The following is a 25,420-nucleotide window of genomic DNA, read 5'->3' as shown; positions in this document are numbered from 1 at the left end:
GTTTCCTATACCATAAGATGAGGGGCAAAGTTGCACAAAACAAAACTATTTGCTAAGAATATAGTATCAGCATCTTTATAAAAGTTCATCTACCCAAATATATATCCTACCCTCAAAACAACCAAAAGAAGCAAGGCGTGGAGGGGGGGGACTTCCCTGGTGGTCCAGTGGTTAAGAATCCACTTTCCAATGCAGGGGAGGCAGGTTCCAGGAACTAAGATCCCACATGTCCTGGGGCAACTAAGCCCACGTGCTCCAGAGCCCATACACCACAATTAGCGAGCCCGTGCAGCGTAACTACTGAGCCTGTGCAACACAACGAAAGATCCCACGTGCTGCAACTAAGACCCGATGCAGCCAAATAAATAAATATTTTTAAAAATAACAGAAAATAAAACTCTGGGCACCAGAGCCAAAAATTATATATATGATTCCTTTAAAAAAAAAAAAAAGCAAGAGGAAAAGAAAAAAAGAATGAATTTGTCAATTTTATCCAAATTTATTGACCTCAAATTATTCATAATATCCCTTATTATGTGTTTAATATATATTAGATTTGCGTATACAGTCCAATTTTCTTAATTTTGATAAATAGTGTTTTTTCACTAGTCAGTGTTCCAGTTTAGAAATTTTATTAATCATTTCAAATATCAATTCTGGCTTTATTCTTTTATTCTATTGTATGTTTGTTTTGTATTCTATTGATTTCTGCTCTTACCTCTATTACTTCCTTTCTCTTACTTCACTCAGTTTTGATTTGGTGTTCTTCTCTATTCTTTTTTTTTTTTTTTTTTTTTTTTTTTTTTTTTGCGGTACGCGGGCCTCTCACTGTTGTGGCCTCTCCCGTTGCAGAGCACAGGCTCCGGACGCACAGGCTCAGCGGCCATGGCTCACGGGCCCAGCTGCTCCGCAGCATGTGGGATCCTCCTGGACTGGGGCACGAACCTGTGTCCCCTGCATTGGCAGGCAGACTCTCAACCACTGCGCCACCAGGGAAGCCCCCTTCTCTATTCTTGAGATCCAAGTATATGTCATTGATTTTTCAGCCTTTCTCTTTTTTTTGGTATTTGCCTTCAGTGTTATAATATTTTCTCTAAGTAGTGTTCTAGTGTATCTGACAAGTTTTAATATGTCTTATCTTCATTATCATTCAGGTCAAATATTTTTCTAAACTCTGTTTTCTCTGTTTTTCATGCTTTTTGATCCAATGATAATTTTAAAATATGTTGTTTAGTTTATAGTCACTTCGGGTACTTATCTTTTTGTTTGAAATATTTAGTTTAATTTTATTGTTGTCAGAAAAATATTCTGAAAGGATTTCAACCTTTGGCAATTTTTTGAGGTTTTGTTTATAATACAAAATTATAAGACAGTTTTGGTGCAAGTCCCATGTACTCTTAAAAAAAACATAGAAGTTCAGCTTCTGTTGACAGAGGAATAGCTATTGTGGAACCATCCTCCATATAGGTACAAATGATAAGCTCTAGGTCTTCCCTGGTGGCGCAGTGGTTGAGAGTCCGCCTGCCGATGCAGGGGACACGGGTTCGTGCCCCGATCCGGGAAGATCCCATGTGCCGCGGAGCGGCTGGGCTCGTGAGCCATGGCCCCTGAGCCTGAGCGTCCGGAGCCTGTGCTCCGCAACGGGAGAGGCCACAACAGTGAGAGGCCCCCACACAGCAAAAAAAAAAAAAAAAAAAAAAATGATAAGCTCTAGCAAAAAGAAAAAATAAAACCTGTTTGAGGCCACTGGAAAATAGTCAAAAGCAGGCAGAACTTGACAAGATGTCTACACGTGGGAAAGGGAAATGACAGAGAGTGAATTTCCCATTTTATACAGCTTTTGTCTTGAGGAAAGTTTCCAGCATGTTCCAAACAGGATGAATGAAACTAAAATAAATAAATACACAAATAAATAAAACCTTTCTGCCTTGAAGAATCAGAAGACAACATGATAAGTCTTAAAAAAAAAAAATTCTGGTTTAAAGAACCAGAGGACAGAGTTCTGGATAATGATGGAACAAAGAAAATGAGAGGGGGAAATCACAGAAAGGAGAGATACAGAAAGAGAGAGTCCTCAATTGAGAGTATAAGCCAAATTTTAAACTGACTTCTGAACTGTGGATACACAGGGAAGACTCCGAGCAGCCCAAATAAGGCTAACAGAACTGTAGTAGATGGAATAATGCTCTTTAATCTCTGGAACCTGTGAATGTTACCTTGCATGGCAAAGTCTTTGCAGATGTGATTAAGGATCTTGAGATGGGAAGATTATCTCAGATTATCCTGCTCCATCCTAAATGCAATCACATGTATCCTTATAAGAGGGAGACAGAGTGAGATTTTACTATGCACAGAGCAGAAGACATGCGAAGACAAAGCAGAGAGAGAGATTTGAAAATTCTGGCCTTGAAATTTGGAGGGATGTAGCCATATTCCAAGGAATTCCCAAAGCCACCAAAACCTGGAAGGAGCAAGGAACATATACTCCCTAAATCCTCTGGAAGGAGGGTGGCCATGCTGACACTGATTCTGACCCAATGATACTGATTTGGACATTCTGGACTTCCAAACTGTGAGAAAAATAAATTTTGTGGTTTTAAGTGAGAAGATAATTGTTTTGTTTTATTGTGGTGATAATTTGTTACAGTAGCCAAAGGAAACTAGTATAAGAACTTACCAGAAATTTCAACTGCTGCCTGCCAAACAGGACACAGAGTTTGAAGTTTGAGTTCAGCTAAGGTAACTGCCTTCTAAAAGAAAAAGTGAATCATATTAATACTCTTCAAAAAAAAAAAGAAAGAAAAAAGAATCCAGAATCTCCACAATGTATTGTCACAGTGTCCAGGATATAATCTAAAATAACTAGAAAAACCTGTCTGCTCCTGATACTCCTCCTACAAAAAGAAAAAAAAAAAAACAGGAAAAGGTAACATACTTAAGATTAGAGGCAGATATTTGAATTAGCAGACCAAGATTTTAAAACTGCAACTACAGCTATGCTCGAGGGCAAAAAAGAAAATTTGTCTAAATACAAATTTACCCTCCACCCCAAATTTTCTGCACACAAAGTTTGATTCTAGAATCAGTTTCTTGGATAATCTAACATAATGTAATAAATCATTATGCTTATTATAGAAACTATAAAAAGTTAAGAGACATAAAAGTTGAAAAGAAATCATCTATCCAGAAATTAGCAAATTATTGTTTGACATTATTAGTTTACTAGGCTTTTGTAACTACAGATTTTCCCTGGATTTTCATGGATGTTCTGACTGAAGGTTGACTAGTTTCAATTATAACCAAATATATTGTTTTCTTCTCCACCTTCCTCCTCCTGTCTCCTTTTCAGCAGTTGTCATTTATATCTCTTATCCTGACAATATCCATTTTTCTAGACCTCCTCCTTTCATAAAAGCATGTTTAAGTCTCTTTCATGAAAAATTACTCTGACCCTGCATTTCCTCTAATTACAGTACAAGACCTTGAGAACTGAAAATTTGCCATTGTGACCCTCACATATCCTTATTACTTTTTAACTTCTTTCCTGGTTCTCTTCTTAGTTCTCTAAGAAATCTAAAGCTCCTTCCCCAAATTCTTTCTCTCTGTTTCTATCAATATTAATTTAACAAATAATTGTATACCCAGTGCTTGACTCTTTTATCTCTTTACCTTTTCTAGTGTGTGATATTATAAGTTCTTCTGGTTCTAACATCCTCCTATAAGATAATTTTTTAAATCTCTGTCTCCAATATTGGATATACTCTGCATTGCAGACTCACAAATCCATTTCTCTAGTTAATTTTTCTACTTGGATGATTGAAAATCATATAAAACTCAAAATACCCAAACTGAAATAATTATCTTGTTTAGTGGCACAAAGGAACATTATGAAAACAGAATCTCAGTATATCTGAGAGAGAAAAACAAGATGATGTTTAGGTGGACTTTCAAAGGAAGAATTGTTAGTATCCAGAGTTTAAGAAGCTATTCCTAGCTGGAAAACGAATGTGAAAGATACATAATATAAAATAGCAAGTCATGCTTAAGAATTGAGAGAATTTGATGATGCCTAAAGCATAAGGATGAAGAGAAAATGGATTGGAACTGCATTGGTCTCCTTGCTATCCTTCCAATAAGTGAGGCACACTCCAATGGTAAGGGCTTTGCACTTGCTGATCTCACTTCCTGAAATGTCCTTCCTTGTTTTCTGTATAAACTCTTTCAGATTTTTATTAAAATGTTATCTTCTTAATGAGCCTACCCCTGATTGCCTCATTTAAAATTGACATCCCTACCTCTTATTCCTCAGTGGCACTTTTCATCAACTACAATACTATACAACTTTTGTATTCCTTTGCTTTATTGCCTGTCTTGCAGAATATGCCCTTACTTCTCTCTAGAATTTAATCTCCACTAGGGCTTAAATTGACTCTCTTTTGTTCAGTGTTGTGTGCTCATTTCTAGAACAAACAGTCCATGGGACATAATAAGTACTCAAAAAATGTTTGTTGCCTGTGGGGGGAAAAAAAGGATGAATTAGGAACACAAACAAAACAGAGCACCCATAATACCATGCTTTTTGTTTGACCCTGTCTTCACATCCAGTGTTCTCTCAACCTGTGAACTATTCTTCTCTCTTCCCTTACCCAGACTGTTTTCAACCAGATAAACTCCCGTGTATTCTCCGAAACTGTATTAGCTGCTATTTCTTTTGTGAAACCCAAACTCTCCTCTCACACCCACACCCAGATACAGTTACTTCTCTTCTGTACATCTATGCTTTACAAATAAATTTATTATGATACTATAATATTTTATTATAGGCTTTTGCTGGTATGTCTCTCTTCATTACAAATAAAAAGCTTCTTGAAGGCAAAGGCTATATTTGATTGATTGGGAATCCTGGTAAGAACTAAAGAAAAAGGAAGTAACTCCCTTCTACCTTCTGTTACATGTTATCTGAGAAGTCTTCAAGGAAAGTGGCAAATGAATTCAAGCTTTAAAAACAAACATAAATTAACTAGATGGAAGGTAAGGAATAGCATAGATACAGTTTTATAGTTAAAAATTGCAATTTTTTAGTTTGCTTATATTTGAAATGGAAAGCATTTTTTTTAGTATCACATTAATAGTTACTCACTATAAAAAGAACATATAAATCATGTTTTACCTTAATGAACTATTACCTTGAAAGTTAATTATGAGAAATACGGCAATTTGCTGATAAAGGAAACAAAAAATATAAATCCATCTAGACAAAGACAAAATGTGTAAAATTTATATTTTGGGACTCTGAATTGAAGAAAATTTGTTTGTTTTTGAAGAAAATTAAGTCAGAAATGCCATTTCATTACTGCTATTGCCCTTCCTTTGAGTATTCAGTAATAATATGAGGAACATATAGCATAAGTACCTCAGTACACAAAAAAGCACAAAGCATAGCTTAAGAGGAAATTATGACCTACTACCAGCAAATCTGAGCATTTCATTGCCATCCAATTACCAAATGAGAATCTCTGCTTAAAAGAAATTTTACTTTAACTTTTAACTGAACATAATTATTTATTTTCCCAAAAATCTGTACCATTTGACATTGAAAAAAATTGGCTCAAAGCCTGGACTCCTCTCCAACTGGTTTTCTATCTGGGGGAGTTGATACATATATCCTATATTTCATATATATTAGACATACATGTATATACATGATGTATTTTATATATTTAAAATATATGTATATATGTTAATCATATGTATATGGCTAGAAGCCACTTAACCTACTTTCCCAGTTTACCTGAATGTCTGAATATTTTCTATGTTGCCATTGCTCTTTACAACCTTATTAGTCACTCTAGGTTAAATAAGTAGCTCTTACAGTATCAAGAATTCCTTTTTTTTTTTTTTTTTCGGTACGTGGTCCTCTCACTGTTGTGGCCTCTTCCGCTGCGGAGCACAGGCTCCGGACGCGCAGGCTCAGCGACCATGGCTCACGGGCCCAGCTGCTCCGCAGCATGTGGGATCTTCCCGGACCGCTGCACGAACCCGTGTCCCCTGTATCGGCAGGCGGACTCTCAACCACTGCGCCACCAGGGAAGCCCAAGAATTCCTTTTCTGACTAGCAGATTTCTAGTATGAACTCAAAGGACATAGGTCAAGTCATTTACAAAGGAAAAAGACGCTACAGTGGTTCATTTGGACTGTGGGCTTGAAAATCATGAGTGGGGACTGAAGATTTTTATGTGCTCCACAATTCTTTGGAAAGTATGTGTAGAAGAGGTCAACAGAGTTGAGGGGAGATCCAGGGTTGTTGGAGCTAGATTCCTCCACCAGAGGATGTCCTCATATTCTGAAAGTCCCCTCTCATTAAAGTCCTCCCTCATTTTAAATTCTCTGATGGCCTTGCATTACAGTTCAAATGAACAATTCTTTTTCCATTACATATGTCTGGCTCTGCTCTACCTCTCTGACATCTCAAATCACTCAGTTTTTTGCTTAATATGTTCCAGCCATACTGGCTGTTCCTTAAATTATGTTCTTTAAATGAGCCAAACTCAGTTGCTCTTCCTTTTTTCTAAGAAGCTCTTCTGGTTCTTCATATGATTAGCTTTCTATGAGTTTTCAAGTCTAATCATATTGTATAGCACAGGGAACTCTACCTAATGCACTATGGTAACCTAAGGGAAGTCCAAAAGGGAGGGGATATCCGTATGTGTATGGCTGATTCATTTTGTTGTGCAGTGGTGGTTAACACAATATTGTAAAGCAACTATGCTCCAAAAAAATTAATAAAAAAATGTCTAATCTTAAATGTCATCTCTCAGAGAAGACTTCTGTGATAACACTCCTAATGGACCTCCCTTAATTCAGATTCTCTATCATATCACACTGTTATTTTTCCTTCATAGCACTTTACTATAGAAAATAATATTTGGCATTTAAATGTTTATTTGTTTATCTTATTTATTTCTCTCTACAGGATATATGCTACATGAGGACAAGGACCTGGTCTGTCTTATTCACTGCTGTCTCTCCAGTGCTAGAACAGTGCATGGAACATGGTTCATCCTCAACAGATATTTTAGCATAAATAAAAATCATGACACCGTGACTGTTTTTCTTTTTAATATCCATGGCAGGCAGTAAAATAATCAATGAATATTGTTGATGAGCACTCACTCAGTCACAGACAGACAGCTCTCCCTGGATGCACTGTCCTGTAGAGTTGTCCATCTGGTTTCCTTGGAGCAGGCTGTTGGTTTTACTCCTTTGGCAGTTGGTGGGCTCAGGAGAGTTAGTTACCACTACACTGATGCAGACAGTCCATCTAAGAAAAGTCTTCTGACACTTTTATATTAAACAACCTGGTGTTTTATTTCCTAATGATAGTAATTTACTAATTCCTTCAAATAATTGAAATACCCTCATAATTTCTGCTTATGTAGTCAAACTTTCACTCCGCTACCACACACTAAATTTCCCTGAACCTAGAGTAAGCCTAAGATAATTTATGGGAAGGGAGGAAAGGAAGAGCTGAAAAGCTACTCAATTAAACCATAAACTGACCAGATTAAGTACCAGGATCACAAGATTGAGTCCAGAGATACTAACTCTAATTTATTTCTGTTATATATTTATGAAAAACATTTCTTGAAACATACTAACTTGTTCAGAGAAAGGTGGTTTTCCAGGAAAACAATACAATATTGGTCTGCTAAAAAGAAATGGATATTTTCAGAATATAACCTGCAGACTAAGAGATTCTTCTTGCTATGACAGTACATATGGAGGCTTTGCCATGTATTTTCTGATACAATTTTAATTTCAAAAATAACTATTTAAAATTTTATGTATAGGGGTGGGATAGGGAGGGTGTGAGGGAGGGAGATGCAAGAGAGAAGAGATATGGGAACATATGTATATGTATAACTGATTCACTTTGTTATAAAGCAGAAACTAACACACCATTGTAAAGCAATTATACTCCAATAAAGATGTAAAAAAAAACCTTTATGTATAGAGGATAATGGTGACTGCCAAATGTGAATCTCTTCACACACTAGCCAAACACAAAACAAAACAAAACCAAAAAAGAGCAACAAGGAAGGCAAATAAAACATGTGATCCAAATTTTCAACATTATTAGAAGACTGAGAATACCACTAAATTAAAATTACTTGTAACTGAAAAAATAAGTACCAAAGACCAAGAAAGTTCTTACTGTGGCTACATGCCTGTGGGTGTGGAGAATAAGAGATTGCTTGAGAAGAGAGACAGAGTACATTCATGAAATACAGAAAAAGCACCCCTAGAAAAAAATTTCATTACCAAATGCCCCAATATTGGTCTGAGATGTGGAAATTCACTGCACCAACCATTGAGAAGTTACTTAAAACTGGGAAGAAAGGGAGGTAGCAGCCTTAGAGAAGAACTGCTTCTTCAGGAGAAAGGTAAATAGAGAAGAATGGTGCCCCTTGGGAAGATATGGTAGTAAAGGGAAAGGAAAGGGGAAGGGGATGGGAAGTAATAATCTTGTAGAAACAAAAGGGGGCAAAAATTAAACAACTTGTCACCCTCTATCATCACCACAAGAAACAAGAGTATCCATTAACAAACATATTTTGATAAACTGAAAGAAGTAGCCCTCAAACCAGGAATCTTGTCCATTAGATACTCAAGAGTAGAAAAAAAAAAAAGACAAATTTCATACAAAGCTATTAGGAGAAGAAAAGAGAAAATGTGAATCAAAAATTTCAGTTGAGAAAATTTCTACTCAAAAAATAAAAAATAAACACAAACAGGAGAAAACTGCAACACAACACTTTAATCTGAATTTTAAATCCTCAAACAAAAATTTGAAGATTTGGGCTTCCCTGGTGGCACAGTGGTTGAGAGTCTGCCTGCCGATGCAGAGGACACAGGTTCGTGCCCCGGTCCAGGAAGATCCCACATGCCGCAGAGTGGCTAGGCCTGTGAGCCATGGCTGCTGAGCCTGTGTGTCCAGAGCCTGTGCTCCACAATGGGAGAGGCCACAACAGTGAGAGGCCCATGTACTGCAAAAAATAACAAAAAAAAATTTGAAGATTTTTTTAAAAAATGGAGAATCATAAAAAGGAAAAAAAAACAGAAAGAAAAAGAAAGAAAGAAGAGAGCAACCAAACTGAAAAACAATGAGAGATCATCTCACATCAGTCAGAATGGTCATCATCAAAAAATCTACAAACAATAAATGCTGGAGAGGGTGTGGAGAAAAGGGAACCCTCTTGCACTCTTGGTGGGAATGCAAATTGATACAGCCACTATGGAGAACAGTACGGATGTTCCTTAAAAACTAAAAATAGAACTACCATATTACCTAGCAATCCCACTACTGGGCATATACCCTGAGAAAACCATAATTGAAAGAGTCATGGGGCTTCCCTGGTGGCGCAGTGGTTGAGAGTCTGCCTGCCGATGCAGGGGACACGGGTTCGTGCCCTGGTCCGGGAGGATCCCACATGCCACAGAGCAGCTGGGCCCGTGAGCCATGGCCGCTGAGCCTGCACGTCTGGAGACTGTGCTCTGCAACGGGAGAGGCCACAACAGTGAGAGGTCCGCGTACCGCAAAAAGAAAAAAGAGTCATGTACCACAATGTTCATTGCAGCTCTATTTACAATAGTCAGGACATGGAAGCAACCCAAGGGTCCATCAACAGACGAATGGGTAAAGACGATGTGGTACATATATACAGTAGAATATTACTCAGCCATAAAAAGAAACAAAATTGAATTATTTGTAGTGAGATGGATAGACATAGAGTCTCTCATACAGAGTGAAGTAAGTCAGAAAGAGAAAAACAAATACTGTATGCTAACACATATATATGGAATCTAAAAAAAAAAAAGTGGTCATGAAGAACCTAGGGGCAAGATAGGAATAAAGATGCAGACCTACTAGAGAATGGACTTGAGGATACGGGGAGGGGGAAGGGTAAGCTGGGGCAAAGTGAGAGAGTAGCATGGACATATATACACTACCAAAGGCAAAATAGATAGCTAGTGGGAAGCAGCTGCATAGCACAGGGAGATAGCTCGGTATTTTGTGACCACCTAGAGGGGTGGTATAGGGAGGGAGGGAGATGCAACAGGGAAGAGATATGGGGATATATTTATATGTATAACTGATTCACTTTGTTATAAAGCAGAAACTAGCACACCATTGTAAAACAATTATGGTTCAATAAAGATGTTAAAAAATAAATTTAAAAAAATCAAGAATCAAAAATGTAAAAAGTAGGGCTTCCCTGGTGGTGCAGTGGTTGAGAGTCTGCCTGCCAATGCAGGGGACACGGGTTCATGCCCTGGTCCAGGAAGATCCCACATGCTGTGGAGCAGCTGGGCCTGTGAGCCATGGCCGCTGAGCCTGCATGTCTGAAGTCTGTGCTCCGCAAAGGGAGAGGCCACAACAGTGAGAGGCCCATGTACAGCAAAAAAAAAAAAAAAAATGTAAAAAGTAAAAATAAAAATGGTATAAAAAATAACTACCAGTAAATTTCTCACAAGAAAGAAAGATAACATAGGTTAGTGAACTCAGGAAAGAATTTAACAAAAAGATAAGCCATCTCTGAAAAGAAGAATAAATTACAAAGTACTTAAAAGATAATAAATTCAAAAGAAAAGTTAACAAGGGACATTGAAGCAGGAAAAAAGTAACCAAGAAAATGAAGTAAGATAAGGAAATAAAAGTGCTTAGATAGAGACTGAATGAAACAGAAAGAAGGCAAAGAAGGCCCAGCATGCTTATAAGTTGTTTCAGAAGAAGAAAAGCAAAACAATCTAACAGAAGTAGTATTTAAACATGTAATCCAAAAAAACTTTCAAAAGAATGCTAAATGTACATACTGTAAGGGCCCATTGTATACCTGAGGAAATTGACCCAGAACAATAAACTCTGAGACAAATCTTAGTAATACTATTAGACTTTAAAGACAAAAGCAAAATCATCAGGATTCCTGGACAAAAATATCAAACAATAAGAACAAAACCATTACACTGGTGCCAAACTTTTCAAGAGCAACATTAAAAGCAAGGCGATAGCAACATTTTAAAAAGTCTAAGAAAAGTCTGAGTCAAGGATTTTATATCTAGCCAAGCAATACTTCAAGTATCAAGCTTCTAAAAATAAACACATTTGTATGAGAAGGAACTCATGATATACTGTAACCATGAGCTCTCTTCATGGGGATTCTACTACCAGATGAACTTCATCAAAACAAATAATGACTGGGGATCATACTGGCCAGGGTTCTTGGCCTTCCCCAATGAAGAGAAATTGACTAGAGGCCAGACAAGAAATTCAGGCAAGGCTTTATAGGGGCTCCTGCTGCAGTAGGGGGGAGCAAGAACAAACAACAGGTTCCCTTACTTGCTGGCTCCCTGAGGGAGGCATGAGCTTGCTCCTTATATGGACTAAGGGTAGTGATGTGTCCAGGGGTCAGGCCAGAGGGGTGGCTTGGGTGGTTTCCCACCCCTTAGGTGATGTTGTGTGCAGGGGTCATGCACAGTACCCTGCTTTTACTTCTGACCCCCTGCTTTTGCTCAAAGCTTTTCAAAAGTGGCAGTTGGGTTTTTTGGTCTCTGTGTATCTTTTGTCCAGAATTTACTCCAACAGCACATGCATACAGTTATTTTTAGTCCCATACAGTTTCTTTATATTTTGTTGCTGGAGGAGAGGTGTGTCCAGATGCAAGCACTGCAGCACTGCAGCAAAGGGGCCCAGGTCCCAGCCTGTCTCAGGGAGGTTTCTACAAAAGAACAGAAGGTGAGCACATAGTACATCTAATTGTAGAACTAATACAGGATTAGATATAGGTTTAGGTACATGGGTGAAAAAATACTATGTAAACATTACATATTCTGAAAAAGTAGAAATAATGTAACTAATGAATAGAAGGAGAAAACAAGAAAGGAGAAAGTAGACTAAGATCATTGACTATTGTTAAAATGAATAGTTGGGAATCAAAGAGTACCATTTAAATTTCACAAACTGCATACTGAAATATTAAGCAAGAAATAAGTGGATTAAAGGTAATATAAAAGGTACACTTGAATAGGCAATAGTTAAAATAAAATATAAAACTTCCTCATAACCAAAAGAAATTTTTTAAATAGAGGAAAGAAGACTCAAAAAATACAGGAAGAAGTACAGTAAAGATAACACAATAGACACAGTAATTATAAAATAATATAAAAGAAGCAACATATCAATCATATCAATAAATATGAACAGGCTTCACTCACCTACCAAAGAAAAAGATTTTCAAATTGGCTCATAAAACAAACCCAGCTCTCTGCTGTGTACATGTGATACACTTAAAACAGTAAGTCAAAAGTGTTAAACAAACAATAAAATACCTAGGAATAAACCTATCTAAGAAGATAAAAGACCTGTTCTCAGAAAACTATAAGACACTGATGAAAGAAATCGAAGATGACATAAAGATATGGAGAGATATACCATGTTCTTGGATGGGAAGAATCAATAGTGTGAAAATGACTATACTATCCAAAGCAATCTACAGATTCAATGAAATCCCTATCAAATTACCAATGGCATATTTTACAGAACTAGAACAAAAAATCTTAAAATTTGTATGGAGACAACAAAGACCCTGAATAACCAAAGAAACCTTGAAGGAAAAAAACAGAGCTGGAGGAATCAGACTCTCTGACTTCAGACTATACTACACAGCTACAGTAATCAAGACAATATGGTACTGACACAAAAATAGACATATACATCAACGGAACAGGATAGAAAGCCCAGAGATAAACCCACGCACCTATAGTCAACTAATGTCTGACAAAGGAGGTAAGGATATACAATGGAGAAAAGGCAGTCCCTTAAATAAGTGGTGCTGGGAAAACTGGGCAGCTACATGTAAAAGAAAGAAATTAGAACACTCCCTAACACCATACACAAAAATAAACTCAAAATAGATTAAAGACCTAAATGTAAGACCAGACACTATAAAACTCAGAAAAAAACATAAGAAGAACACTCTTTGACATAAATCACATCAAGATCCTTTTTGAGCCACCTCCTAGAGTAATGGAAATAAAAACAAAAATAAACTAATGGGACCTAATGAAACTTCAAAGCTTTTGCACAGAAAAGGAAATTATAAACAATATGAAAAGACAACCCTCAGAATGGGAGAAAAGATTTGCAAATGAATCAATGGACAAAGGATTAATCTCCAAAATATATAAACAGCTCATGCAGCTCAATATCAAAAAAACAAACAACCCAATCAAAAAACAGGCAGAAGACCTAGATAAACATTCTTCCAAAGAAGATATACAGATGGCCAAGAGGTACACGAAAAGCTGCTCAATGTCACTAATTATTAGAGAAATGCTAATCAAAACTACAATGAGGTTTCACCTCACACCAGTTAGAATGGGCTTCATCAGAAAATCTACATACAACAAATGCTGGAGAGGGGGTGGAGAAAAGGGAACCCTCTTGCACTGTTGGTGGGAATGTAAATTGATACAGCTACTATGGAGAAGAGTATGGAGGTTCCTTAAAAAACTAAAAATAGAATTACCATGTGACCCAGCAATCCCACCACTGGGCATATACCCAGAGAAAACCATAATTTAAAAAGACACATACACCCCAATGTTCATTGCAGCACTATTTACAATAGCCAGGTCATGGAAGGAACCTAAATGTCCATTGACAGATGAATGGATAAAGAAGATGTGGTATGTATATACAATGGAATATTACTCAGCCATAAAAAGGAACAAAACTGGGTCATTTGTAGAGATGTGGGTGGACCTAGAGACTGTCATACAGAGTGAAGTAAGTCAAAAAGAGAAAAACAAGTATCGTATATTAACACATATATGTGGAATCTAGAAAAATGGTACAGATGAACTGGTTTGCAAGGCAGAAACAGACACAGATGTAGAGAACAAACATATGGACACCAAGGGGGGAAATCTGGGGATGGGGTGGTGGTGGGATGAATTGGGAGATTGGGATTGACACATATACACTAATATGTATAAAATAGATAACTAATAAAAAAATAAAAATTTGAAAAAATAAAATTTAAAACAAGTGTTAAACAATGGCAAAGGCAAAAATGTAGATAGCAAATGGGAGCAGTAAGGAAGCAGGGCTTGTGGTTTTTTTTATATCTAAGTAAAATTCAAGTCAGAAACATTAAATGAGAACAAAAAAGGGACTTTAAAATGCTATAAGCCACAATTCACAATTAAGAAATAAAAATTATAAGATCTATGCACATATATTAACCATTTATTTAAAACAAACTGTGAGAGATAAAGATGAAGTAGATATTAAAAATAGGAGACTTTAACACATTATTCTCAGTTCAAGACATATCAAATGAAAAAACTTGGGCCATGGAAAATCTAAATAACATAATCAATAATATAGAATATATGGTGATATATCAAACATTACACAGTGCTATGGAGAATATTCTTTCTTCTCAAATGCACATAAAATATTCACAAAAATTATCCATATATTAGGTCACAAAGAAAGGACCAGTAATTTCCATAAATTAAAACAGTTACAACTACATTCTGATCACAATACAAAACAACTAGAAATTAAAAGAAATTCCACATGGAAATAAAAAACCTTCTATTAAATAACTCCCAGGTGGAAGATGAAATATAATCGTAAGTTACAAAGTTTCTGAAAAAAGAATGATAACAAAAACATTATGTATTAAAATGTGTGGGCTATATTTAAAGTAATAATCAGAGGAAAATTCATACCTTAAACATCTATAACAGGGGTTAGAAAACTACAATCCTAAGGGGAAAATCCAGCCCAATGCCTGTTTTGTGTGACCTGTAAAAACAGTCAAGCTTATTCTCTTATGACTGTTTTTGCACTACAACTGCAGAGTTGAAACAGCTCACAAAACCTAAAATGTATGCTATATAGGCCCTTTACAAAAAAAGTTTACCAGTTCTTGTTCCATTTGAATAGATAAATGAAAAGTAAATAAATAAATTCACAACTCAAGAAGTTCAAAAAATGTAAGTAAGGAGATAATAGAGATAAAAGAAAATAATAGAAAATAAAGTGATAATAATAGAGAATAAAAGAAAATAATAGAGATAAAAGTAGAGATTAACTCAGTAGAGGAAAGAAAATAGCCTGTTAAATTCAGTCAAACTCCTGACTTTTAAAAAAATCAACAAAATAGACAAAACACTAGCTAAATGAACACTATTTTTTAAAAAAAGAGAAGACATGAAAGAGATAATTATTGATACAGAGAGATAAATATATATTATAATAATATAATACAGTATAATATAATTGGAAGCAAATTTTGCACACCTGCATAAAAAGCTGAAAATGTAAATAAAGTTGATAATTCATTAGTAAAATAAAATTTATCAGAATTATCAGGTAGACAGTAGAATAATTTCCATAAAGTTATCAATATAAAAAATAAAACTAAATAGCAAATCAGGAGAAATTTTTTGCAATATATATTACAGATAAAGGGATAATATGCCTACTAAAAATAAACTTTTTTTTTAATTTGGGGAGAAAAAGACAAAAATTCTATAGAAAAAGTGGCAAAAGATATGAATATAGATGAATTCACAAAAAGCATATGATCCCTGAACACATGAAATGCTGTTTAATGTTGTTTATAATAAAGAAAATGCAAATTAAAACCTCACTAAGATATCGTTTTTCAACATTCAATTGGTACAAATTCAAAACCTTAATAATGAACTCTGCTGACAAGGCTGTGGAGAAACAGGTATTCTCACACATTGCTTTGGGAATGCAAAATTGTACAATCCTTTTGAAGAATTTGGCGATATCTAACAAAATTATATATGCATTTACACTTTGTACCAGAAATCCCACTTCTAGAAAGTTACCATGAAGATATGTTTAGAACACTATGAAAATATAAGTTGCATATTATTTGTAACTGCAAAATACTGAAAGCTACCTAAATGTCCAAACATGGGGATTGGTTGGCTAAACTACTATACATCCACACAATGGAAGACTATGCAGCTGTAAAAAGATAAGGAAGACTTATATGAATAAATATGGGTGATTTTTAGCTTACAATAATGAAAAAGCAAAGTGCATATCAGTACATGATACACTGTGTGTGTGTCCTTACTTTTGCAAAAAGAAACAGGAAGAATAAGTCATAAAATAATGAAATCAATTACTTGTAAGGGGTAAAAAGGAGCAAGAAGCTAGGAGAAGGTTCATAGCTGGGAATGATACTTCTCTAGCTTAATTTTTGTGTAGTTTTGAAATTTAGAAGCATACTAATGTTTTCCTTTTTAAAATATTAAAATTTTTAAATATGAGGAAAAAACCCTAGAACTGTATGCAATCAGAAACAAATGAACTCAAGTTAATAATATAACTACATTCAAGAAAGGAGGCAGGGCTTCCCTGGTGGCTCAGTGGTTGAGAGTCCGCCTGCTGATGCAGGGGACACGGGTTCATGCCCCAGTCTGGGAAGATCCCACATGCCGCGGAGAGGCTGGGCCCGTGAGCCATGGCCGCTGAGCCTGCACGTCCGGAGCCTGTGCTCGGCAACGGGAGAGGCCACAACAGTGAGAGGCCCGCTTACCACAAAAAAAAAAGAAAAAAAAAGAAAGGAGGCAAAAATATACAATGGAGAAAAGACAGTCTAGTCTCTTCAGTAGGTGGTGATGGGGAAATTGGACAGTCACATGTAAAAGAGTGAAATTAGAACATTCTCTAACACCACACACACAAAAATAAACTCCAAATAGATTAAAGACCTAAATGTAAGACCAGATACTATGAAACTCCTAGAGGAAAACATAGGTAGAACACCCTCTGACCTAAATAGCAGCAATATCTTTTTGGATCCATCTCCTAGAGTAATGGAAACAAAAACAGGAAAAAAAAAAAAAGGTCCTAATTAAATTGAAAAGCTTTTGCACAGCAAAGGAAACCATAAACAAAATGAAAAGGCAACTTACAGAATAGGAGAAAATATTTGCAAATTATGCAGCTGAAAAGGGATTAATCTGAAAAATATACAACCAGCTCATACAGTTCAATATGAAAAAAAAAAAAACCCAATCAAGAACTGGGCAGAAGGTCTAAATAGACATTTCTCCAAAGAAGACATACAGATGGCCAAAAGGCACATGAAAAGATGCTCGACATCCCTAATTATTAGAGAAATGCAAATCAAAAGTACAATGAGGTATCACCTCATACTGATCAGAGAGGCCATCATCAAAAAGTCTACAAATAATAAATGCTGGAGAGTGTGTGGAGAAAAAGAAACCCTCCTACACTGTTGGAAGGAATGTAAATTGGTACAGCCACTATGGAGAGCAATATGGAAGTTCCTTAAAAAAACTAAAAATAGGGGCTTCCCTGGTGACACAGTGGTTGAGAGTCCGCCTGCCGATGCAGGGGACACGGGTTCATGCCCCAGTCTGGGAAGATCCCACATGCCGCGGAGCGGCTGGACCCGTGAGCCATGGCCGCTGAGCCTGCGCGTCCTGAGCCTGTGTTCCGCAATGGGAGAGGCCACAGCAGTGAGAGGCCCGTGTACCACAAAAAAACAAACAAAAAAAAAAAACCAAAAAAAAAAAAAAAACTAAAAATAGAGCTACCATATGATCCTGCAATCCCACTCTTGGGCATATATCTGGAGAAAACCATAATTTGAAAATGTTCATTGCAGCACTATTTACAATAGCCAAGACATGGAAGCAACCTAAATGTCCATTGACAGATGAACGGATAAAGATGATGTGGTATATGTATACAATGGTATATTACTCAGGCATAAAAAAAGAATGAAATAATGCCATTTGAAGCAACATGGATGGACCTAGAGATTATCATACTAAATGAAGCAAGTCAGACAGAGAAACACAAATATCATATGACATCACTCATATGTGGAATCTAAAAAAAAAATGATCAAATGAACTTATATAAAAAAGTGGGTATACAAAATAAACCCACAGACAGAGAAAATAAACTTATGGTTACCAAAGGGGAAAAGTGGAGGGAGGGATAAATTAGAAGTTTGGGATTAACATGTACATACTACTATGTACAAAATAGATAACAAATAAGGACCAACTGTATAGCACAGGGAACTATACTCAGTATTTTGTAATAACCTACAAGGGTAAAGAATCTGAAAAAAATAGATATGTATGTGTGTATAACTGAATCACTTTGCTGTACACCTGAAACTAACACAACATTGTTAATCAACTATATTTCAATTTAAAAAAAAAAATTCTCCTGGAATGATACTCTAGATCATTCGTTTGCCCTTTTCTCTATTATGCCCTGAAAGTTTTATCCACCAGAACACTTCCTTTGCTACCACTTGATCACTGTGGATCAAAACCATATTTATAAACTTGTCCTCTCTCTTCTTGTCCCAGCTAAATAAACACACAACACTGGCGATTTCTTGGAGGTATTTAGTGCTAATAACTGTAATAAAACAGGTGTAAAAGTCATCTCATGAGAAATACTTTCTTTTTTTTTTTTTTTTGCAGTACGCGGGCCTCTCACTGTTGTGGCCTCTCCCGCTGCGGAGCACAGGCTCAGGACGCACAGGCTCAGCGGCCCTGGCTCATGGGACCAGCGGCTCCGTGGCATGTGGGATCTTCCTGGACCGGGGCACGAACCCGTGTCCCCTGCATCGGCAGGCAGACTCTCAACCACTGCGCCACCAGGGAAGCCCAAGAAATACTTTCTATGCCTTAAGACTTAATATTGCTAGTCTTGGTCATAATTGGAATGCAAATAAAATTACCTTATTCTGACACTGAGCTTTCACTGACCCATATTTTGACTTTCTTTCTGGGGATCAAACCCACTTTTCCATTTATCTGCAAGGACAAAAAAAATAAAATTTTAGAAATGCAAGTCTCATGAAGTATACCACTTATGTATCCTTCCAAGGGGGAAAAAAATACAAGAAATAAATTAACATAAAGACGTCAAGAAAAGGGAAATCAGAGCTAAAAGAAACATCTCCAGGCAGGAGGGAGAGGTAGAGGGATCAGGTACATCGCCTGTTGGTTGCAACCTCAGGAGCTTCCCAGGTGAAATCTGAAACTGGCCCTTATATGCAGAGGTCAAGGAGAAACCAAAGAAATAGGCAGAGCACAGGAGATTAATAGGTGCCAGGTTTAATGAGCAAGGAAACTTAAAATGAGACTTGTCTTGGGTGGTCACAAGATGAGGAGATCTCCACCCACCCCAGCCCACCAGAATCTTAAAAGTATATAGAGAGACCTTAACTGGGTTCAGTCATGTATACCATCCAGATGGTCTCAACACTAAACTGTTCTCTCAAGGCTACATCCTTGAAGTGGCACCTAGCGCAGGAATTGTGGGCAGAACATGCATTCCAAAACCAGGGGAGGGGCTGAGGCGCCTCCAATTGCCTGGGTCCAGATCAAGTGTCATCTGGGGGTCATGTCCTCTCAATGATCTCTTCCAACATCGTCTTAGAGGCAGATATTAGGAACTCTAGAAATTGTAAGTATTAAAGCATAACTATAATTTGAAAAGGCATCTTCAATTTTATAATAATTATTTGTTTTCAATCATAAATTTCTACTTGTTTTGAAAAATCAATTAAATATTTTATGCTCCTCAAACATATCTGGATGATAATTTTTTTAAAGCTGGGGAAAAAACTGTTATAAAATACCTGACAGTGAGCAACAAAAGCTGTCTGGATCAGAAGCATCAAATAATAGTGACAAAGTAGCAGAAATCAATAGCTTTACACATGGATAATTAAATAAATTAGTTGAAAGACAATTTCCAATGCATAGGCAACCACCAAAAGAATAAAACAAGATGTACACTTTCCAAAACTTTAGGTAAACTTTCTAGAAAAAGAAAACAGAAAAAATAAATATACAGCTCATTCAGTATCCTTCCTTTTAACTTCAGCTTACATTGGAATTACTTTGAAGTGTTATTGTTAAATAGTTAAGCCAAAACTTTCAAAGATAATGAAATATTAGCAGAAGCCAGGCAACTTGGAATGAAAGAACAATGAGTTCTCAGATTCAAGTAGCCTGTGTGCCAGGTTCCTTTTGAAGCAGGATTTCATCATAAATCTTCAAAACAAGCATCATTATCCTCATTTTTACAAATGAGGAGAATGAAACTCAGGGAAAGCAAGTAGCTTGCCCAAGGTCATAAATCTACTGAGTGTCAGGGTTGTGGTTCAAATCCAGATATTTAGACTCCGATTCCACCATTCTCTCAATTACTTTGTGTCACTTCACTACAACTTATTCAAGTTCAACACTGCTCAAGTTCAGCAAGTCAACAATTGTTTTTTCTTTCTTCCTTTGTTGTGCTGACTTTTCTGTTCTTATTATTTATGCAAAGAATCAAATCAACACCGTATGTATTGTGCCTAAGTAAACAGGATGTTCCCACTTATAAGATGGAGTCACACAAATTTGTATTCTATCAAGCTTCGGGCATCAACCTCAACAAAAGTGAAAAGTAGGGCAACTCTAGCTGCTTCTAAATTTCTCTTACATTCTAGGAGCTGTGCCAAGTGAAATTTTGCAGCTTAAACTAAAACTTAAATAGATAAATAAATAAAACTTTGTACATTCAATCTAGTAAGCACACAAAAACTATTTATAACTATTCCCAATGGTAGCCAATAATTTCCCATTTTATTCTGAAAATCCCAGTTACATAAATTTTGCATTGTTTCCCAAACTATGAGCGCACAAGATAGATAGCCACTTCCTTCTCAAAAGGTGGAAAAAACTGTCAGATTGTCAGCATATAGGGGATTCTTCCAGATAGACTCCAAGTTTCTGTGTAGCCACTGGTTATGATGTGAAAGAGGAACATTGCTGCTGTAATAGGCTCACCAATCTTCCCTGCCATCCATCCAAATAACCATCCTAAATAAAAGTTAGGATATTTGGACAAAACAGGTACTTGAAGAATGGAGGTACAGTTTTTTCTGTTGAGAACATTAATTCTCAACTCTACTGAGTTATTTAGACCAAAAAATTATATACCATACACTTATTATATTGGAGAATTCAAAACTCCCCAATTTACCACAACTTAAGAGGGAACGTACACTGACTTTCTGCCAAGTAAATATATATAAATATATATATATATATAATGTCTAAGCAGACTAATGGTAGTGAGGTAGTTTTGTTTTCATTAAAGCTTTTCCATTTATATCCTAAAGTGCTTACATTTTCAGAAAATGCATGTGTTTCCCAAGTCAGACATTTATTACCAACAGTAGTACAGATGAGTCTACTGTTAAGACAAAAATGAACACTTGCATAAACCATAACTTATATGGTTTATAACTTTATCCACTTTGGTAACTTTAGTGTTAAAGAGTCCATTTTTCTCTTTTCCTAAGAAAAAGAGGCATAGAAAAGCTAAACTGATGACTAATAACCATTCTCAGCCCTTTTGCAGAAATGCTCACTACTACAACATCGTGCCCTTTTAAGCTTTCCCTTATGTTACTAATTACCAAATGAAAGAGGACATAAAGTAATAATTTCAGAGACCAAATTCAAGTTTTTATGTGGCAAAAGTTTCTCTCATGCCAGTTATATGCTTTATGAGAAATATATGAAAATATTGGTTTGGCCAAAGAGTTCATTTGGGTTTTTGTAACATCTTACAGAAAAACCCGAACGAACTTTTTCAACCCCAATGCAATATATACTAACGCCTAGCGTTTCTTACCACCCCTACTACTAACTTTAGGTCAAGCTACAGTCAGTTCTGGCTTGATAACTGCCCCTGGCTGCCTGCCTCTTTTTGGATCTCTGCCATCATTTTCCTATTCAGCTGTAGAAAGAATGATACTTTTACAATATAAATAGATCATGTCATCCTATGCCCAAAAATCTCCTAATAACTTTCCAGCTCTCAGAAGAAAAGAATAAACATCTTTTCCCCCATGGCCTAAAAGTCTCTAAGTTATCTGCCCCTGGCCTATCTCTAAGTGAACCCAAAGAAGAGATGCACATGACAAGGCATAAGGCATAGGCCATAAAATGCTCCCAGGAAACAGGCCTATGGAAGAAATTAGGGTTGTGATTTTGATAGTAAATTTGATTCTCTAGAAATAAGGAAGAAAAAGGGATGGGCATATGTAGGTTAAAAAGAAAGAAAAGAAAGAAAAAAGAAAGGAAATGTTTTCAAGCAGACATAAAAACCTTTTACTTACATATAACTGAAATGAAGGAATGCTGTGGATGTTAAAGAAAACTGGTTGTATTATTTGGAAATGATTTATGTGCACATAATCTCAATGTAAGCTTGCTTGGCCATGTTACACTGCCAGCTCCCCAGACAGTTTTCAGTCTGCTCTCTCTGCACTGTGACTGGGAGTAAACAAGCATGTGTGCTCACTCTTTAATAGCAGAGTCTCAGTTTCTTACAGCCTTCCAGTAAGCCCCACGGGTTTTCAAACCAGCTTAGGGGGCTCCTCTTCCCTGTGTCAGACGCCAAGGCTAGGGTTCCTAATATGTAGATCAAACGTCTTACTCCCCAGAGAGGATCCCTGAACCTGTGATATACCCCTCCTCTTCTGTGCCTGTCTCCTGTGTCCCCTGCTAGATGTGCGGGTCCAACCAGATTGCTTCTCCTCCCTTCCTTCCAGACTCTGGATCTTTCTTTACAACCTTCGTTGTAAAGAGCTCTTCGCAGAAGAGCTGTTCTGCTAGCCGCTAGGTTGATTTCAGTGAGAGTCGCTCTATGTGTCGTCGTAGTTTTTTTTTTTTTTCGGTACGCGGGCCTCTCACTGTCGCGGCCCCTCCCGTCGCGGAGCACAGGCTCCGGATGCACAGGCTCAGCGGCCATGGGTCACAGGCCCAGCCGCTCCACGGCATGTGGGATCATCCCAGACTGGGGCACGAACCCGCGTCCCTTGCACCGGCAGGCGGACTCTCAACCACTGCGCCACCAGGGAAGCCCTGTCATCGTAGTTTTGATATATTTGGAGGGGAGGTTGGCCCACCATCCTCCTACTATGCCATCTTGACCTCCAGAAAAGTCTTTACTAGAGTCAAATGCCCCTTTTTAATTTTCACTTACTGATTCTAGATTTGTCTTCTTGACCAATATAGAATAAATCAATTTCTCATCCACCTAATGTTGCTCTGTATATTTGAATACAACTGGCATTTCTCTTATATATGCTTTCTTCTATGGTCTAAACATTCCTAGGACCCTCAGTGCTTCTTCACATTAGGTGGTTTCCATTCCTTTCACCATGTCATTTTAATTCCTTTGGAAATAGCATTGTTTATAGACACTTCTATTAAAATATCACATTAAGTACTAAATGTAATATACCACATATATCAGGACCATTGAAGATTAAAACTATTTTACCTCTCTGCGTCTATACAATATCTTTAATAGTCATGAAATATTTATATTAATCTCTAGTCAATTAAAACTATCTTTTTTTCAAATAAACTTCTATGAAGTCAGGTACCTCACACATTATACTTTCTTTTTTTAATTAAAAATTGTTTTTATTCAAATGGAAAACCTTAATCTTCCTTAAATGTAAGGTTGTCAGTTCCAATCTTTTGGACTGTTGAGGTCTTGGACAGTTCTTTGTCATTTTTATTGTATTATCCATTATACTACCCTTCCAATTTTGTTTGATTCGCAGATTTGGGAAGATAGCTTGTGTCACTTTGTTCTTGATACAATGTTAAATAGAAGCAGATGTCTTAAGGTACATCTTACTAGAATATATTTGGAAATAATTGTTCACCAACTTTAAAAATTCTATCTTTATTGTTATCCAATATACATTGCTCTGGAGATATTCCTTAAGAATATCTTGAGACATTTGTTTAAAATTTCAGTGAAAGTTATACATAGTAGTATATATAATTCTCTTGATTCAGCTATTTATTCAGCTATCTATTGGAATCTATTTCCAACCCCTCATAAAAAAGTATAATTTAGGTTGATTTACACTTCATAAATCCATTTTCTAAGTAAATAACACTTATTCTAAATTCTCACAAACCAATTGTCCTGAATTTCCTGCTCTTTTACTGGATGTTTTAATCCATTATGATTCCATTATTAGCCAAAGATAGTTTGTGTGTATGTGTGTGTGCACGCATGTGTAGAAGGCAGAGTTGTTTGAGTCTATCCACACCATTTCAAATGTTCAATCCTGAAAGCCCTAGTATACTTCCTGGTTTAACAACTACTTCAGAATCAATAAAATAATCAACCCTACATCCCTGTGGGTGAAAAGATAAAAAGACACACAAAAAAGAGATTTTTTTTTAAGTGCTTGGACTGATGAAGTATGCACTGAATGCTCTGTAGAGCAGTGTTAAAGCAAGTTTTGGGCATTATTCAGAGCAGAGTTAAAGGAATCATCAGTAGAATAAATTTACCAACTTTCACAGATGTATGTGTGAAATTTTTTAAAATTTTCCAGGTAAGGTTTTAGTTTTACAAAGAAAAAATATGGTTTAAACAATAATAAATGTATTTTTAGACCAGGAAACTCTTCATTCTATTGACATCATCTGCTCCCACATTTAGTATATAGTTTAAACAAAGAAAAGGGAGATTTTTTTCTTTCCTGGAAAGTATAAGTTTTGCAATGATAGATTAGGTCAGGCTTCTGAGAAAAACATGCTTCTAAAGCTTCTAAGTTATAATTGATTGATTAGCATTCAGTTCATAATTGAACTCGGCTCTACTGGTACCTACCATGCAGCAGGAGCAACATTCTTACAGAAAAAGAATCACATACTGTAAAGAAACCATCACTCCACAGAGGGAGAATTTAGCAGATTATTTGGGGGGAGGGGGGCCACTGGGCCAGGAGATCCAGAAGCAGCCGCCAGGAAAAATAGTGGAGTCCTGCACTCAGGTGATAGCCATTGGGTTGGTGCCATCTCTTCTGGCCATTATCTTGCCCCTCACCAGAATCCTCTTCATTAGGCTTTGCAGGAGAGGTGGGAACAGTCATTGTTGTATTTGGAGTCAATTATATGACCCTGGCTCCAGACTTCAAAGCTTAAGCCAAACTCCCAGAATGTAACCTCCCTAAGGCAGGGCTTTTTGTCTCCTTTGATCCCTGCTGTGTCCCCACGGCCTATATCAGTGCCTGGCACAGAGTATGTGCTGATCAGTGTTTGTTGAAGTATCACTTGGGATATCTTGGTGCTGAGTTAACAAGCAAATAATCCTATTCCATGTTTATAATGTTTCTTATTTCTTCCTACTCTAATTCTCTTTTAAAAATTAAATAATACTATCACTATTAGTAGCTAACATTGAGTTAGCTACTTGTTGAGTGCTATGTGC

General features: G+C 36.6%; 1 long non-coding RNA gene across 1 annotated transcript; it reads left to right on the top strand.

Annotated features, from left to right (window-relative positions):
* Window positions 1-1,430: 1,430 nt before the first annotated feature.
* Window positions 1,431-1,883, top strand: LOC309968781. The gene is made up of 2 exons (XR_014326597.1): window positions 1,431-1,487; window positions 1,715-1,883. It is a non-coding gene; the product is annotated as an uncharacterized lncRNA (long non-coding RNA).
* The last annotated feature ends 23,537 nt before the right edge of the window (window positions 1,884-25,420 follow it).

This window comes from Leucopleurus acutus (assembly GCF_964270905.1).
Source record: "Leucopleurus acutus genome assembly, chromosome: 11".
NCBI classification, from domain to species: domain Eukaryota; kingdom Metazoa; phylum Chordata; class Mammalia; order Artiodactyla; family Delphinidae; genus Leucopleurus; species Leucopleurus acutus.
This window is presented reverse-complemented; position numbering and strand designations above follow the sequence as displayed.